Here is a 19,503-nt window from a genome sequence, read left to right on the forward strand (position 1 = left end):
GTTTTTATAATACTGAGCACCTAATTATCATTTTTGCATTTTATTTTTTCATTACCTTTATTTAAATAGGCAAGTCAGTTATTAAGAACAAATTCTTATTTACAATGACGAATTATATCCGCCAAAACCCGGACGACGCTGGGCCAATTGTGCGCAACCCTATGGGACTCCCAGATACGCCCCGATCTGTTTCACCTGTTCCTGTGATTGTCTCCGCCCCCTCCGGGTGTCGCTTATTTTCCCCAGTGTATTTATCCCTGTGTTTCCTGTCTCTCTGTGCCAGTTCATCTTGTATGTTTAGTCAAGTTTAGTTAAAGCACTTCTGAATAAACTACCTTCTTATTTATCCTCACTCATCAATATTAGAATTAGAATTCCTAAAACCAGGTCTCAAGCATTGATTGTACTTGAGGCCCATGCTATTTCCACAGAGTTGGGTATGGCTGCCTTTTCCTGTTACTCTCCTTGCTTATGGAATAGCCTGCAGACTAAACTTAAAATTGAGACTTGTCCCCCTTGCCCATTTTAAACATTTATTGGAGGATTTTAATTTTTGTATTTCTTGTAACTGTTTGAGGTAATGCAACGTTTTGTGCTGTTAGGGGAATAACCTGTGTGTAAATGTATTCTGCTGCTGTATTTTTGTGTGTTATCTATGATCGTTTTGTTTGTCTTGCTTAGCTTCTTAATCATTGTATGTCTAAACATGTATACGCAGGGCCCAGCTGTAAAAGAGATCTTGGTCTCAGTCTTTGTTCCTTGTTGAAATAACGGCATAATAAATAATAATATTTTGTCTCCAAAGTTTATTGAAAACAAAAAAAAATGTGCATAATGAGCACTTGTTGTCTCTCAAATATATTGTTACAGTTGTTGGTTAGCTAGCTAGTGAATTTGAGACATTAACATTGACGTGACATCAGTTAAAACACCTCAAAACAAGACATGGTATCAAGAACAAGATAAAACTAGCTGGCACGAGCAAGTTACGATTCCTTACATGGCAGCTTCTTGTCATTGTTCCTAGTCATCTGGCCATCCAGAATCACAACAACATACTGACTTCTGCCCCAAAGAAGCATGCGCATTGTTTTTGTGACGCTAATCCATCTATTTTGTTATTATCCTAGCTGTGTGCTAGTCGTTTAAACAGACAGCTCAGTGCTTACAATATCTCTCACAAATACAAGTAGTGATGAAGTCAATCTCTCCTCCACTTTGAACCATTATTAATGTTAATTAATGTTTGCTCTCTGTGTATATCCAAGGGCCAGCTGTGCTGCCCTGTTCTGAGCCAATTGCACTTTTCCCTCTTTCTGGCACATGACTGAACAGTAGGCCAGGTGCGACAAAACTAGAGCCTGTAGGACCTGCCTTGTCGATAGTGCTGTTAAGAAGGTAAAGAAGCCCTTTATTATGGACATACTTGGTCAGTCAGGAAGTCCTGCTGCCTTTTCATACATATATTTTTTTTAGGTAGGTACATCATTATTTAAAGATGCACTATGCAGAAATTTCTCTGCCATTTCCTGGTTGCTAAAATTCGAATAGTTCCCCTAATTTCAGTTTGTGACAAAAAGAGCAAGAGTAGTTGCACTGTTTAATCTCTCTGCTAAAATGTTCATATTGTGCCACTCACAGTGGTGAGTTCTGTAGCTAGCACCCGTAATAAACCTAAGTGCGCAAGGATACGTAGCATCCAGCGATTTAAGTGTTGATGCCGTAGCATGCATGTAAATAATATCCCCATAATCTATAACTGACATAAAAGTAGCTTGCACAATTTGTCTTCTATTTGTAGAGGACAAACATGTCCTGTTTCTATCGAGGAAGCCAAGCTTGCCGTTTACAAAGTTCGTCGAAATGCATTTTAAAAGACAAGTTTATCATCCAACCATATCCCTAAATTGTTATATGCAGAGACCTGATTAATTTGAGAACCATTTTTATTTTATTTATTTTACCTTTATTTAACCAGGTAGGCAAGTTGAGAACAAGTTCTCATTTACAATTGCGACCTGGCCAAGATAAAGCAAAGCAGTTCGACAGATAAAACGACACAGAGTTACACATGGAGTAAAAACAAACATACAGTCAATAATGCAGTATAAACAAGTCTATATACAATGTGAGCAAATGAGGTGAGAAGGGAGGTAAAGGCAAAAAAGGCCATGATGGCAAAGTAAATACAATATAGCAAGTAAAATACTGGAATGGTAGTTTTGCAATGGAAGAATGTGCAAAGTAGAAATAAAAAATAATGGGGTGCAAAGGAGCAAAATAAATAAATAAATAAAAATTAAATACAGTTGGGAAAGAGGTAGTTGTTTGGGCTAAATTATAGGTGGGCTATGTACAGGTGCAGTAATCTTTGAGCTGCTCTGACAGTTGGTGCTTAAAGCTAGTGAGGGAGATAAGTGTTTCCAGTTTCAGAGATTTTTGTAGTTTGTTCCAGTCATTGGCAGCAGAGAACTGGAAGGAGAGGCGGCCAAAGAAAGAATTGGTTTTGGGGGTGACTAGAGAGATATACCTGCTGGAGCGTGTGCTACAGGTGGGAGATGCTATGGTGACCAGCGAGCTGAGATAAGGGGGGACTTTACCTAGCAGGGTCTTGTAGATGACATGGAGCCAGTGGGTTTGGCGACGAGTATGAAGCGAGGGCCAGCCAACGAGAGCGTACAGGTCGCAATGGTGGGTAGTATATGGGGCTTTGGTGATAAAACGGATTGCACTGTGATAGACTGCATCCAATTTGTTGAGTAGGGTATTGGAGGCTATTTTGTAAATGACATCGCCAAAGTCGAGGATTGGTAGGATGGTCAGTTTTACAAGGGTATGTTTGGCAGCATGAGTGAAGGATGCTTTGTTGCGAAATAGGAAGCCAATTCTAGATTTAACTTTGGATTGGAGATGTTTGATATGGGTCTGGAAGGAGAGTTTACAGTCTAACCAGACACCTAAGTATTTGTAGTTGTCCACGTATTCTAAGTCAGAGCCGTCCAGAGTAGTGATGTTGGACAGGCGGGTAGGTGCAGGTAGCGATCGGTTGAAGAGCATGCATTTAGTTTTACTTGTATTTAAGAGCAATTGGAGGCCACGGAAGGAGAGTTGTATGGCATTGAAGCTTGCCTGGAGGGTTGTTAACACAGTGTCCAAAGAAGGGCCGGAAGTATACCGAATGGTGTCGTCTGCGTAGAGGTGGATCAGGGACTCACCAGCAGCAAGAGCGACCTCATTGATGTATACAGAGAAGAGAGTCGGTCCAAGAATTGAACCCTGTGGCACCCCCATAGAGACTGCCAGAGGTCCGGACAGCAGACCCTCCGATTTGACACACTGAACTCTATCAGAGAAGTAGTTGGTGAACCAGGCGAGGCAATCATTTGAGAAACCAAGGCTGTCGAGTCTGCCGATGAGGATATGGTGATTGACAGAGTCGAAAGCCTTGGCCAGATCAATGAATACGGCTGCACAGTAATGTTTCTTATCGATGGCGGTTAAGATAACCATCTAAGCTCGTAAATGCAAGTGTATTTTCAACCAACTTTTTGAACCTATTAAAAATCTGTTTTGCCCCATAGTTGCGCACGTGTCGGTTTTGTTGCTCACCAACCAACTCTCCTATAAACCAAAATAACATGGGTGACCGAAGCAAAACATATTAATGCATTGGCCGGGAATCGAACCCGGGCCTCCCGCGTGGCAGGCGAGAATTCTACCACTGAACCACCAATGCTTATTTTTATGTAAAAATCTAGTTGTATAAATAGTTCTATACAACAGTCATTTATGCATGGCAGCAGTTATTTTTGGTAAGAATACATGAAATACGGTACTCATCATTTCCATCTCAATTGGACAACTGGAGAAAGATTAGAAATCAATAAAAACATCAATAGTATGGCCACCAGGTGGCGCTCTAGCTCGGAGAAATAGCCTAAACCTGGGAGGCCAAAATAACTTCCCCACAAAACTGTTGCCACCACATCCATGACGTGGAGATTGCGCTACAGAGATGCAAGCTTTCCAATCATGCAATTTCGAAAAAAATGTGTCTCCATAAAATGCTCAATCAAAACAACAGATAGATACAAAGTGACTGGGCTAATCGCAAGTGTATCCAATGGTTTAAATAAAACACCCTAATTATCGTTTTTGCATGTGATGGGTTGTAATTATACACGGAGGTACAGAGCCTTCAGAAAGTATTCACACCCAATTGACTACATTCTGTTCTATTACAGCCCTGGGGTGAAAGTAGGCTCATATGGTCCAATATGGTGTTCCCGAAATAAATAGTGGGGGTATGCCGTACTGGTAAAACATGAGTTCATCACAATAATTAAAACAAAAATGTCAAGAAAGCTGTTGGCTATTACACCAATTGTTATCATCACAGCATGTCAGGCATGAAAAATGAACGAATGGACTTGAAAACTAGTGGAACCTATGATCAACAATGCGATGTGGTTAAGACGAACACACTGACATTCTGCCAAGGCTGAGATGAGTGGCCAACAGAGATAAGCAGACAACATTGGACGCATAAATACTGGCCTAATGACAATCGCAAAATGTCATTACACTTTTTGGTGTTTTGTGTAACAGATGTCTCTTTTAGAGGTCAACCGATTAATTAGAGACGATTTCAAGTTTTCATAACAATCGGTGATCTGCATTTTTGGACACCGATTACATTGCATTCCACGAGGAAACTGCTTGGCAGGCTGACCACCTGTTGCACGAGTGCAGCAAGGAGCCAAGGTAAGATGCTAGCTAGCATGAAATGTATCTTGTAAAAAACAATCAATCTTCACATAATCACTAGTTAACTACACATGGTTGATGATATTACTAGGTTAACTAGCTTGTCCTGCTTTGCATAAATCAATGCAGTGCCTGTTAATTTATCATCGAATCACAGCCTACTTCGCCAAACTGGGGATGATTTAACAAAAGCACATTGTGAAAAAAGCACAATCGTTGCACGAATGTACCTAACTATAAATATCAATGCCTTTCTTAAAATCAATACACAGAAGTATATATTATAAACCTGCATATTTAGCAGGCAATATTAACTTGGGAAATTGTGTCACTTCTCTTGTGTTCATTGCACGCAGTATATGCAACAGTTTGGGCCACCTGGCTCGTTGCGAATTTATTTGTCCGAATTTGACATAATAATGACATAACATTGAAGGTTGTGCAATGTAACAACAATATTTAGACTTAGGGTTGTTGCCCATTCGATAAAATACGGAACGTTTCCGTTTTTGACTGAAATAATGTTTTGTTTTCTAAATGATAGCTTCCGGATTTAACCATATTAATGACCAACGGCTCGTATCTCTGTGTTTATTATATTATAATTAAGTCTATGATTTGAAAGAGCGGTCTGACTGAGCGGTGGTAGGCGGCAGCAGGCTGGCAAGCATTCATTCAAACTTTACTGCATTTGCCCCACAGCGCTGTTTATGATTTCAAGCCTATTACTGATGCGCATAACGAACACAAATGTCCATCCAAGTAATGGTGAGGTTTCAGGTATATCGATTACAAATCAACATTGAAAAAGGTTCAAACAAAAATGTATCTCTCCCCGTCGGGGAATTGAACCCCGGTCTCCCGCGTGACAGGCGGGGATACTGACCACTATACTAACGAGGATTACATCTACAAAAACACAATGGTTTTATAAAACTGCTCAACTAATCATCGTTTTTAAATTTGTATTTAGTTTTATTTAGGCTTTTCAATTAAGAACAAATACTTATTTACAGTGACGGCCTACACTGGTCAAACCCGGACGACGCTGGGCCAATTGTGCGCCGCCCTATGGGACTCCCAATCACGACCGGTTGTGATACAGCCTGGTGGGTTGTAATTATACACGGAGGTACAGTCCCTTCAGAAAGTATTATTGAAAGTGGTTGAAACGTTTATTCTCTCAGGGAAATACGGAACCGTTCCGTATTTTATCTAACGGGTGGCATCCATAAATCTAAATATTCCTGTTACATTGCACAACCTTCAATGTTATGTCATAATTACGTAAAATTATGAATATTGATTTTAAGAAAGGCATTGATGTTTATGGTTAGGTACATCATGGAGCAACGACAGTCCTTTTTTGCGAATGCGCACTGCATTATGCAACGCAGGACACGCTAGATAAACTAGCAATATCATCAACCATGTGTAGTTATAACTAGTGATTATGATTGATTGGTTGTTTTTTAAGATAAGTTTAATGCTAGCTAGCAATTTACCTTGGCTTCTTACTGCATTCGCGTAACAGGCGGGCTCCTCGTGAGGCAGGTGGTTAGAGTGTTGGACTAGTTAACCGTAAAGTTGCAAGATTGAATCCCTGAGCTGACAACTCTATCGCAATTATCTCTCCGCTATTATCTAGAATTCATTAGATTTAGGTAACTGTCTCTTCTATGATCCAGTAATTTAAATACGACTCCATTCTCAATACGTTATTCCAGCGGACCATTTAGGCAAGAAAACGTATTCCATCGAAATTGCCTCGATATTATTTAGAATGAATTAGTCTTTCAATTGAACCTAAACAAGCTATTAAAACATTCCGCACGTACTAACGAGACAATTCCCCGAAAATAGCCCTAATTTAAAGGTCCAAGCGTTCCCCCAGCGAGGATTCTCCTTACTCTCTCTCTCTCTATCTGCAGTTTCGGTGATTGTGTCCTATTTGCAGGGTGTTTTACAGTCCCTGGCGAAATGTCCTGTTTTATTGCAATTAAAACACCGCTTCTTATCGCAATTGAAACACCGCTTCTCTCAGTCTCTGTCATCCCGTTTCTCTGTTTAAAATCTTTCCTGCTCTTTTCCCAAGAGTGGCGATAAAATATTCCGTTCCTGTCTGATCTTTCTTACTTTTCTTTTCCTTGAAGCCTCCTTTATGCTTGTCTACAATTAACCCGATAGTTACCATTATGTACTGAACTCCTTTCTTTTCTATTCCTCCTCTGTCTGGCTGTAGGCACCTGACCATTTTCTCTGTTCTTGCCTTTTACCCTCTCTCCTATCCTTTCTGTCCTCTTTCTCTCTACAGTCTCGGTGATTGTGGCCCACCTTATGGCAGTGCATGCATGGTTCCTCACACTCCTTAGCCAAATGTCCCGGCTTGCTACAGTTGTAACATTTTCTGTTCTCGTGTTTGTGTTGCTGCACAGTCCCCACTGTTCCATAAGGTGTATTTTTATCTGTTAATTTTTCTCAATCTGATTCTATGCATGCATCAGTATTGGTGGAATTTATAGGTTTAAACTAATTATTAGAATACTCCACCCTGAAACCATATAATTGTATGAAATGGATTAGAATGATAATTAATTAATGATGGGGGTCTAAACACAGACTGTCTGAGCAAAATTCAGTGCCGACCTTGGCCAGGGGCCACTCTCCAATCTTGGGGGAGGACAGGGAGTGCTTCTCACGGTCTCTGTAATCTATGTCGGCTGGGTAGGGAGACAGTATGTGTGCAGGATACCTACTGTTTGTGTGGAAGTATGTGCGTCGCTATAAAATGTATGTCTTTGTATTGTGGACTTCAGAATGTTCCTGTGAATAAACATTTGACTATTGTAGACTGGGCTTCTGTCTGTTTTAATTTCAACCAGTATCTTACAAATCCTGGTTTGCAGACTGAGTAGTTTAATTTAACATTCTCTGCTTCTGTCATCCTTACCCGCACCTACAATCACATACCTCTTTTACTCCATGGAGTTGTGTGTAGCAGGGTGTTGTTGCGTTCCCTCCTCCAACAATTGGAGACAAAATATAGTTTACATGTCAACAATATTAGCCAACCTTGTCTGTTTCGCCCCATAGTTGCGCACGTGTCGGTTTTGTTGCTAAACAACCAACCTACAAATAACATTGGTAACCGAAGCAAAATATTTTGATGCATTGGCCGGGAATCGAACCCGGGCCTCCCGCGTGGCAGGCGAGAATTCTACCACTGAACCACCAATGCTTATCCCTACATAAAAATCTAGGTCATTAAATAGTTCTATAAAACAGTCATTTAACCAAATTATCGTTTTTGCATGTGATGGGTTGTAAATTATACACGGTGGTACAGAGCCTTCAGAAAGCCTTCACACCCAATTGACTACATGCTGTTGTGTTACAGCCCTGGGGTGAAAGTAGGCTCATATGGTCCAGTAAATAGTGGGGGTATGCCATACTGGTAAAACATGAACCAATCACAATAATTAAAACTAAAATGTCAATAAAACTGTAGGCTATTACACCACTTATTATCATCACCGCATGTCAGGCATGAAAAATGAGCGAATGGACTTGAAAAAAATCGAAATATCAAGTGTTACTTTTTTTATATGCAGTAAAAAAGATAACAAAAAATCTATAAAAATCAAGCAATTTCATTTTTCCATAAAAAAAAAGAAGAAGTTGTTTTCATGTTGCTGATTCCCCCCATTTAAAATCTAACAATTAGCCAAAAAGTACACAGACCTACACCCAGTGGCCAGTTTATTCAAATCAAATTTTATTTGTCACATACACATTGTTAGCAGATGTTAATGTGAGTGTAGCGAAATGCTTGTGCTTCTAGTTCCGACCATGCAGTAATATCTAACAAGTAATCTAACCTAACAATTTCACAACAACTACCTACCTTATACACACAAGTGTAAAGGAATGAATAAGAATATGTACATAAAAATCTATGAATGAGTGATGGCCTAACGGCATAGGCAAGATGCAGTAGATGGTATAGAGTTCAGTATATACATATGAGATGAGTAATGTAGGGTATGGAAACATTATATAAAGTGGCATTGTTTAAAGTGGCTAGTGATACATGTATTACATCAAGATGGCAAGATGCAGTACATGGTATAGAATACAGTATATACATATGAGATGAGTAATGTAGGGTATGTAAACATTATATAAAGGGGCATTGTTTAAAGTGGCTAGTGATACATTTATTACATCTATTTTTCCATTATTAAAGTGGCTAGAGTTGAGTCAGTATGTTGGCAGCAGCCACTCAATGTTAGTGATGGCTGTAGTCATTTAGCTCAGTTACCTTAGCTTTCTTTTGAACAGGAACAATGGTGGCCCTCTTGAAGCATGTGGGAACAGCAGACTGGGATAAGGATTGATTGAATATGTCTGTAAACACACCAGCCAGCTGGTGACATCACAATGACAAAAGGTTTTCCTACCATTTTTTTGCCTCCTTTAGAAATGTAATTGTATTTCCAAGCTACTATAATGCACTTTTGACTAAATCTTTATCAACACCAATTGATAAATGCATTGAGTATAACCGTCAGTTATACTCAGGAGTCAGTGTCCCAAACAATGTTCAAAAAAATATTGTATTTATTTGTTTGTTTATTTTCAGACATTTGCCATAAATTAACACTTAACTTTTTGAAAACGTGTTTCCGCCCGGTCTCGAACCGGGGACCTTTCGCGTGTTAGGCGAACGTGATAACCACTACACTACGGAAACTGAACAATTTTAGCAGAAGTACTCAAAATAAACCAACTGCATATTAACTTAACCTATAGCATACAGTAGCTTCTGCTTTTAAACGTCACGATTAAGACCAGGGTCTCTCGCAAGGGAGCCCTGCACGTTCAGTTCATACACAAAATCAACTCAAATACAAACAAAAATAAAGCACAACAATCAAGAAAAACTGAAACATTCCTCAGCAAATAGTTCCCCAATCAAGATTTTAACATTGCAGAGCGTCAAATTGCACTGCATTTTGCAGTTGGTTCCAGCAATAAGGTCCATTTAAACTAAAAGCGGAATAACCTAACTCAAAATCAACATTGAAAAAGCCTCAAAAATCATTTACAAAAAAATCCTCCCCGTCGGGGAATTGAACCCCGGTCTCCCGCGTGACAGGCGGGGATACTGACCACTATACTAACGAGGACTACACGTATAAGATCACAATGGCGATTATATAACTGATCACCGTATTATCATTTTCGCATGTGATGTGTTGTAAAGAGGTACAGTGCCTTCAGAAAGCATTCACACTCCATTATATTGTGTTACAACCAGGGGTGAAAGTAAGCTCATATGGTCCAGTACGGTGTCCAAAATAAATAACGGGGATATGCAGTACCAATAAAACATGAGCCTATCACAATAATTAAAGCTAAATGTCAAGAAAACTGTAGGCTATTACACCAATTTTTATCATTACCGCATGTCAGGCATGAAAAACGAACGAATTGACTTGAAAATGGGTGGAACCTATGCTCCAAAATGCGATGTGGTTAGATGAAAATACTGCAATTATTTGCCAACACAGAGATACTACACTTTTTGACGTTTTGGTAACAGATGTCTCTTTCCATTCACCACCCACAGGGAGGTGATTAGTCCCAGGGTCCTTAGCTTAGTGATGAGCTTTGTGGGCACTATGGTGTTGAATGCTGAGCTGTAGTCAATGAACAGCATTCTCACATAGGTGTTCCTTTTGTCCAGGTGAGAAAGGGCAGTGTGGAGTGAGATTGAGGTTGCGTCATCTGTGGATCTGTTGGGGCGGTATGCGAATTGGAGTAGGTCTAGGTTTTCCGCAATTACGGTGTTGATGTGAACCATGACCAGCCTTTCAAAGCACTTCATGGCTACCGACATGTGCACAGGGACTATGGTGGTTTGTTTGAAACATGTAGGTATTACAGACTGGGTCAGGGAGAGGTTGAAAATGTCAGTGAAGACACTTTCCAGTTGGTCTGCGCATGCTTTGAGTACACGTCCTGGTAATCCGTCTGGCCCCGCATTTTTTTTCATGTTGACCTGTTTAACCTCTCTAGGATATGTGGGACGCTCCCACCTGGCCAACATCCAGTGAGATTGCAGAGCACCAAATTCATATACAGAAATAGTCATTATAAAAAATCTGAAAAGATACAACTATTTTACATCGGTTTAAAGATGAACTTCTTGTGAATCCAACCACGGTGTCAGATTTTAAAAATGCTTTACGGCGAAAGCATACCTTACAATTATTTGAGAACATAGCCCAGCAGACAAATCATTACAAACAGTAACCAGCCAAGTAGAAGAGTTACACAAGTCAGAAATAGAGATAAAATTAATCACTTACCTTTGATGATCTTCATATGGTTGCACTCAGAAGACATTCATTTATTCAATAAATGTTCCTTTTGTTCGATAAAGTCTCTCTTTATATCCGAGAACCTCAGTTCACGCACATGAAAAAGCTCTGTGACACTTTAGGGACCAGTCATTCAGACTGCTCTTACTCCCTCATTTTTCAGAATACAAGCCTAAAACTATTTCCAAATGCTGCCCCCTACCCTAGAGAGTTAAAGGTCGTGCTCATGTAACAGTATAGACTTTACATCCGTCCCCTCGCCCCGGGCGCGAACCATCAACAGGGCACGCACACATCAACAGGGCACGCACACATCAACAGTCACCCTTGAAGCATCATTACCCATGGCTCCAGGAAGAATGGGGATCCATAATAAATACAAATAAGTCAACGACAGGGATTGGAGCAGGTAAACATACTACAAGAAGTGGTAGAGGGAAGAACAGATAATAACAAATTACATGGATTCGCTGACAACGTAACGAAAATGATGCGCATCTTTCAAAGGGGCAGAAGTCAGTATGTTGTTGTGATTCTGGATGGTCAGATAACTAGCAACAATGACAAGAACCTGTCATGTAGGGAATAGTAGATGTCTCATTTCAGCTTGTTTTTATCTTGTTCTTGATACCATGTCTTGTTTTGAGGTATTTTAACTGATGTCACGTCTATGTTAATATGGCAAAAATTCACTAGCTAGCTAACCAACAACTGTAACAATAGATTTGAGAGACAACAAGTGCTCATTGTGCAAATGTATTTGTTTTCAATAAACATTGGAGACAAAATATAGTTTACATGTCAACAATCTAAGCCAAACTTGTCTGTTGTGCCCCACAGTGACGCAGGTGTCGATTTTGTTGCTCAACAATCAACCCTTCTATTAACCAAAATAACATGGGCAAAACACTTTAATGCATTGGCCGGGAATCGAACCCGGGCCTCCCGCGTGGCAGGCGAGAATTCTACCACTGAACCACCAATGCTTGGTGATAGATAAAAATCTAGATCAATACATCTATTTGTGGTAATAGATTAAAAATATAGATATATAAATGTATTTATTTATTTTTATTTCACCTTTATTTAACCAGGTAGGCAAGTTGAGAACAAGTTCTCATTTACAATTGCGACCTGGCAATGATAAAGCAAAGCAATTTGACACATACAACAACACAGAGTTACACATGGATTAAAACAAACATACAGTCAATAATACAGTAGAAAAATAAGTCTATATACAATGTGAGCAAGTGAGGTGAGATAAGGGAGGTAAAGGCAAAAAAAGGCCATGGTGGCGAAGTAAATACAATATAGCAATTAAAAGTAAAACACTGGAATGGTTGATTTGCAATGGAAGTATGTGCAAAGTAGAGATATAAATAATGGGGTGCAAAGGAGCAAAATAAATAAATACAGTAGGGAAAGAGGTAGTTGTTTGGGCTAAATTATAGATGGGCTATGTACAGGTGCAGTAATCTGTGAGCTGCTCTGACAGCTGGTGCTTAAAGCTAGTGAGGGAGATAAGTGTTTCCAGTTTCAGAGATTTTTGAAGTTCGTTCCAGTCATTGGCAGCAGAGAACTGGAAGGAGAGGCGGCCAAAGGAAGAATTGGTTTTGGGGGTGACCAGAGAGATATACCTGCTGGAGCGCGTGCTTCACGTGGGTGCTGCTATGGTGATCAGTGAGCTGAGATAAGGGGGGACTTTACCTAGTAGGGTCTTGTAGATGACTTGGAGCCAGTGGGTTTGGCGACGAGTATGAAGCGAGGGCCAGCCAACGCGAGAGTACAGGTCACAGTGGTGGGTAGTATATGGGACTTTGCGACAAAACAGATGGCACTGTGATAGACTGCATCCAATTTATTGAGTAGGGTATTGGAGGCTATTTTGTAAATGACATTGCCCGAAATCGAGGATTGGTAGGATGGTCAGTTTTACAAGGGTATGTTTGGCAGCATGAGCGAAGGATGCTTTGTTGTGAAATAGGAAGCCAATTCTAGATTTAACTTTGGATTGGAGATGTTTGATGCGAGTCTGGAAGGAGAGTTTACAGTCTACAGCAGCGATCGGTTGAAGAGCATGCATTTAGTTTTACTTGTATTTAAGAGCAATTGGAGGCCACGGAAGGAGAGTTGTATGGCATTGAAGCTTGCCAGGAGGGTTGTTAACACAGTGTCCAAAGGGCCAGAAGTATACAGAATGGTGTCGTCTGCGTACAGGTGGATCAGAGACTCACCAGCAGCAAGAGCGACATCATTGATGAATACAGAGAAGAGAGTCGGTCCAAGAATTGAACCCTGTGGCACCCCCATAATGTAATCTAACATATATTGACTCGGTGTGAATTACAGGTGTGAACGTTTAATTTAAAAAATATATATTTTACCATTTTAAAATCAAATCAAATGTATTTATATAGCCCTTTGTGCATCAGCTGATATCTCAAAGTACTGTACAGAAACCCAGCCTAAAACCCCAAACAGCAAGCAATGCAGGTGTAGAAGCACAGTGGCTAGGTAAAACTCCCTAGAAAGGCCAAGTATAGCCCACAAAGATCTCCGCCACGTCACAACCAAAGGGGGGGGCGCCAACCCAGACAGGAAGATCATGTCAGTGACTCAACCCACTCAAGTAACGCACCCCTTCAAGTGACGCACCCCTCCTAGGGACGGCATGAAAGAGCACCAGTAAGCCAGTGATTCAGCCCCTGTAATAGGGTTAGAGGCAGAGAATCCCAGTAGAGAGAGGGGAACCAGACAGGCAGAGACAGCAAGGGCGTTTCGTTGCTCCAGAGCCTTTCCGTTCACCTTCACACTCCTGGGCCAGACTACAATCAATCATATGACCCACTGAAAAGATGAGTCTTCAGTAAAGACTTAAAGGTTGAGACCGAGTTTGCGTCTCTCACATGGGTAGGCAGACCATTCCATAAAAATGGAGCTCTATAGGAGAAAGCCCTGCCTCCAGCTGTTTGCTTAGAAATTCTAGGGACAATTAGGAGGCCAGCGTCTTGTGACCGTAGAGTACGTGTAGGTATGTACGCCAGGACCAAATCAGAAAGATAGGTAGGAGCATGCCCATGTAATGCTTTGTAGATTAGCAGTAAAACCTTGAAATCCACCCTTGCCTTGACAGGAAGCCAGTGTAGGGAGGCTAGCACTGGAGTAATATGATCACATTTTTTGGTTCTAGTCAGGATTCTAGCAGACGTATTTAGCACTAACTGAAGTTTATTTAGTGCTTTATCCGGGTAGCTTGAAAGTAGAGCATTGCAGTAGTCTAACCTAGAAGTAACAAAAGCATGGATTAATTTTTCTGAATCATTTTTGGACAGAAAGTTTCTGATTTTTGCAATGTTATGTAGATGGAAAAAAGCTATCCTTGAAACAGTCTTGATATGTTCGCCAAAAGAGAGATCAGGGTCCAGAGTAACGCCGAGGTCCTTCACAGTTTTATTTTAGACGACTATACAACCATCAAGATTAATTGTCAGATTCAACAGAAGATCTCTTTGTTTCTTGGGACCTAGAACAAGCATCTCTGTTTTGTCCGAGAAAGTTTGCAGCCATCCACTTCCTTGTGTCTGAAACACAGGCTTCTAGCGAGGGCATTTTGGGGCTTCATCATGTTTCATTGAAATGTACAGCTGTGTGTCATCCGCATAGCAGTGAAAGTTAACATTATGTTTTCAAATGACATCCCCCAGAGGTAAAATATATAGTGAAAACAATAGTGGTCCTAAAACGGAACCTTGAGGAACACCGAAATTTACAGTTGATTTGTCAGATGACAAACCATTCACAAAAAAAAGTGAAAAGTGAATCACAGTGCAGTTATCACAAAACTACCACTATCAGACCCTGATCATCAACTTAAACTGACTTCTTTTAATGAAATATATACCTAATGCAACAATGCTGTAAAGTATGAGATCTGCATCTTTAAAATTAATTTGCCACAGATATAAAGCAATCCGTACATCATCGTCGTTAACAGTTGGAAAAATGGCAGATAGTGAGAAAGGGAAGTGACAGCAGCGAATTTCTGTATGGCAATAGGCTACTTACTCTGAGAAGTTAAATGAGGTGATGAAATGCAAACTTTACATGGTGGAATTGAGCTACAGTGGAAGTACAGGTGCACCCCTTGAAATGATTGAGAATGGCTGCAAATCAACTGCAATGGTAAATTATGTTGGTTTCAGTACCCTGGCATATCTAGATTTTAATTAATTAAATTAGCTAGGCAAGTCAGTTAAGAACAAATTCTTATTTACATTGACGGCCTAGCCCGGCCAAACCCTATCCCGACGACACTGGGCCAACACCGCCCAATCACGGCCGGTTGTGATACAACCTGGAATTGAACCAAGGTCATAGTGACACCTCTAGCACTGAGATGCAGTGCCTTTGACCCCTGCGCCAATCTAGAATCAGACTTGCTGGATGTCTATAAACACACTTTCATACATCACTGTAGGTTATCCACTAGTTACCACAGCCACAAAGTCAAAATGGTCTATATCGGTACATCGAACTGCATTTCCCCCTAGCGGTCATATGCAGAACCACATCTGAATTGTGAAAATTGCAGTTAAAATTTTAAGAGAAATTCTTCGTGTGAATACTTATGTAAATGAGATCTGTATTTCATTTGCAATAATTTAGCTAAAATGTCTAAAAACATGTTTTCACTGTCATTATTGTAGGGTGTAAATTGTTGAGAGAGAACAATCAATTTAATCCATTTTCAATTCAGGCTGTAACAACAAAACTTGGATTAAGTCAAGGGGTTTGAATACTTTCTGAACATATATCGCCAATATACCACGGCTAAGGGTTGTGTCCAGGCACTCCGTATTGCATCGTGCCAAAGAGCAGCCCTTAGCCGTGGTATATTGGCCATATACCACACTTCCTCAGGCCTCATTGCTGAAACAACATAGGTGACCGAAGCAAAAAATGTCAATGCATTGGCCGGGAATCGAACCCGGGCCTCCCGCGTGGCAGGCGAGAATTCTACCACTGAACCACCAATGCTTATTGATACAGGAAAATCTAGTTTTAGCTAAGAATACATGCAGGAATGGATGCAAACGGCCCAAAAAGGTGACGTTTTTTTTGCACTGCTTGGGGGAAATGCAGGTTTTAACTAATTAAACGACAAAAGAATATGATCTACAGTCTCCGTGTGTAAAATAAAGTGGTTAATGTGAACCTAACTCACAGCAAAAAAATGTAAAGGAAGCAATCCAATGGTATTTGTTACCTAGACTTCACTGCAAATGACACAAGTCTTAAGAAGAAAAAAAACAATACACTAATATTGCAGTTAGCCATGACAACCTTTATAATAGAACACTTGTGACCACACACATCTAAATATTGTACTTGAGAAGAAAAAAATCTTAAGTTGAAATACAATGAAACAAACAGGCATTCTATTTTTGCTCTATTATAGTGGCCACTATAGTAGACATCGATCAAGTGCACAAGGCTACATCTGTGCAAAAATAATGTTCACTGAGTAAAACATTTCAATAATCCCCCCTCACTCACACACAAGTGTTACTATCAAGTTCAACACAACTAAAGCAACATCTTTGGGCTACACTGCACATTATTACATTGTACACTTTCTGCCTGTGGACATCAGTTCTACAATGTGCCAGCAGAGCATGATAGATACCCTTTTTTGGCATAATTGATCTCTTTCAGGCAGAGAGTACACCTGGCATATCCCTTTTTATCCATTGTATTGAAAAAGTGAGAAAGAGAGAAAGCGTGTGGTGTTCTTTTCACCTCTACAGTGGCATCCAGCTTAAGCAAGGTGTAACCGAAGTGAAATGGCTAGCTAGTTAGCGCACGCTAATAGCGTTTCAAACGTCACTCTCTCTGAGCCTGTGGTTGTTTCCCTTGCTCTGCATGGGTAACGTTGCTTCGAGGGTTGCTGTTGTCGTTGTGTTCCTGGTTTGAGCCCAGGGAGGAGGGAGGAGAGGGATGGAAGCTATACTGTTACACTGGCAATACTAAAGTGCCTATAAGAACATCCAATAGTCAAAGGTTAATGAAATACAAATGGTATAGAGGGAAATAGTCCTATAATTCCAATAATAACTACAACCTAAAACATCTTACCTGGGAATATTGAAGACTAATGTTAAAAGGAACCACCAGCTTTCATATGTTCTCATGTTCTGAGCAAGGAACTTAAACGTTAGCTTTCTTACATAGCACATATTGCACTTTTACTTTCTTCTCCAACACTTTGTTTTTGCATTATTTAAACTTAATTGAACATGTTTCATTATTTATTTGAGGCTAAATTGAATTTATTTATGTATTATATTAAATTGTACTGCAGCGCCAGCTGTGCAATCAGAGACTGGGTTCGCGCCCAGGCTCTGTCGTAACCGGCCGTGACCAGGAGGTCCGTGGGGTGACGCACAATTGGCCTAGCGTCGTCCGGGTTAGGGAGGGCTTGGACGGTAGGGATGTCCTTGTCTCATCGCGCACCAGCGACTCCTGTGGCGGGCCGGGCGCAGTGCACGCTAACCAAGGTTGCCAGGTGCACGGTGTTTCCTCCGGGTTGGATGCGCACTGTGTTAAGAAGCAGTGCGGCTTGGTTGGGTTGTGTATCGGAGGACGCATGACTTTCAACCTTCGTCTCTCCCGAGCCCGTACGGGAGTTGTAACGATGAGACAAGATAGTAGCTACTAAAAAAACTATTGGATACTACGAAATTGGGGAGAAAAAGTGTTACTTCAGTATTGTTGTAATTGTCATTATTACAAAAACATTTTTAAATCGGCCGATTAATCGGCATCGGCTTTTTTGGTCCTCCAATAAGCGGTATCGGCGTTGAAAAATCATAATCGGTCGACCTCTAGAAAGTACCTTTCTAAATCATGCAACATTTAAATAATAAAATGCTCAATCCAAACAAAACAACAGATAGATACTTGCAACTAGCCCCAGTAACTTCGCATCCATTCAGTGTCACTGTCAAAAGCAATTGTTGATTTTGATATTGGTGAAGCCAAGTTTTTCCTCACACTCCACACAATGACTAATGTTTTAGTCTCGATAAGATTTACACAATCTTTAGTCCAGTTTGCATTGGGAACGTTTGTGTAGCGTTTGTGTAGGCAGTCATTATTTGATATGCAAAATACATTTTAAGCCTCGAATCAGCTCTGCACACGTTGGCCTTCTGTGCCCTAGGGCGAGGTTGTGCGCCAGCTAGGTTTACATTCAGATTATAATTTATTATTTACTTTACTGTATAATAAATGTTCATCCTTTGATATCTAACTCTTTGATTAATCCAATATAGGGGTCCAATTTCTCAAAAAACTGTTGCCACCCCATCCATGACATGCGCAGACTCGTTGCAGAGAACAGCCTTTGCATTGAGAAACTGTGTCGGAAACTGTGTAGGCATTATTAATGTTTATTTCTAGTTTTATTTTATATGCAAGACAGATTCTAATAATGGTATCAGGTCTGCACGTTTTGGCCTTCTATGCGCACATGAGCGTGTGCGCCTGGCCTTCTATGCGCACATGAGGCTGAGCGACTGCTTTGCAGGCTCACATTTGGACTAATATAATGTATAGTTAAAATAAATTATTAATCAATTGATATCTAAATGACCTAAACCATTATCTGAGACCAAGCGTAAATCGTTATAAAACACACATAAGCGTCATGAATCAATGTGCCTGTCTAGCTCAGGCCAAGCATGCATATGGCCTCAGCACATCAGGCAAATCCAGTCAATTATAGACATTTTCAAAAACCTAACTTTTCAAAATCTTACATGGACTTTGCTTGGAGTAAAGTGGTCATTCTTGTATCAATTATAGATTTAATGTATTTCCAACTCACCATGGATCAAATGATGGCAATCCATATTTCTGGTGAAGGTGCATGTGCCTTTTTTTGATAATGCTCCAGAAAAGAGCACATGGCGCAGCAATCCATTATATATCTAAATCTTTTTTCTACTTAATTACAAAAAATTCTTTCCATGCATATACAGTATTTTAAAGAGTTATGTCCACTCACAGATCCTCGACGACAAACTGTTAGTAAGACAACTATGGCCAGTATCTGACTGTCTATGACATCATATGATCAATGCATCTGATTGGATTATTGGATATTGCATTGGCAAGAAAAATAGTAGCATATGGCTCATTTCCTTTTCAAATTGTAGATCTTTAACTGTATGTACCTGGTAAGGTCAGGACATTCTTATTATGAGTAACTATAAACTCAGCAAAAAAAGAATGTATGAACATAACAAGATTCAACAACTGAGACATAAACTGAACAAGTTCCACA

At 40.2% G+C, this 19,503-nt stretch overlaps 7 non-coding genes across 7 annotated transcripts; all 7 read right to left on the bottom strand.

The window, feature by feature from the left end:
• Positions 1–3,665: 3,665 nt before the first annotated feature.
• On the bottom strand, positions 3,666–3,736 carry trnag-gcc (transfer RNA glycine (anticodon GCC)). The gene has a single exon. It is a non-coding gene; the product is annotated as a tRNA-Gly (tRNA).
• A 1,862-nt stretch (positions 3,737–5,598) lies between these two features.
• trnad-guc (transfer RNA aspartic acid (anticodon GUC)) lies at positions 5,599–5,670 on the bottom strand. The gene has a single exon. It is a non-coding gene; the product is annotated as a tRNA-Asp (tRNA).
• Positions 5,671–7,934: 2,264 nt separating this feature from the next.
• trnag-gcc (transfer RNA glycine (anticodon GCC)) lies at positions 7,935–8,005 on the bottom strand. The gene has a single exon. It is a non-coding gene; the product is annotated as a tRNA-Gly (tRNA).
• Positions 8,006–9,447: 1,442 nt separating this feature from the next.
• Positions 9,448–9,520, bottom strand: trnav-aac (transfer RNA valine (anticodon AAC)). The gene has a single exon. It is a non-coding gene; the product is annotated as a tRNA-Val (tRNA).
• A 364-nt stretch (positions 9,521–9,884) lies between these two features.
• Positions 9,885–9,956, bottom strand: trnad-guc (transfer RNA aspartic acid (anticodon GUC)). The gene has a single exon. It is a non-coding gene; the product is annotated as a tRNA-Asp (tRNA).
• A 2,112-nt stretch (positions 9,957–12,068) lies between these two features.
• Positions 12,069–12,139, bottom strand: trnag-gcc (transfer RNA glycine (anticodon GCC)). Its single transcript has one exon. It is a non-coding gene; the product is annotated as a tRNA-Gly (tRNA).
• Positions 12,140–16,122: 3,983 nt separating this feature from the next.
• On the bottom strand, positions 16,123–16,193 carry trnag-gcc (transfer RNA glycine (anticodon GCC)). Its single transcript has one exon. It is a non-coding gene; the product is annotated as a tRNA-Gly (tRNA).
• Positions 16,194–19,503: the final 3,310 nt, after the last annotated feature.

The sequence above is a fragment of the Oncorhynchus kisutch genome, linkage group LG13 (genome assembly GCF_002021735.2).
Source record: "Oncorhynchus kisutch isolate 150728-3 linkage group LG13, Okis_V2, whole genome shotgun sequence".
Lineage (NCBI taxonomy): Eukaryota > Metazoa > Chordata > Actinopteri > Salmoniformes > Salmonidae > Oncorhynchus > Oncorhynchus kisutch.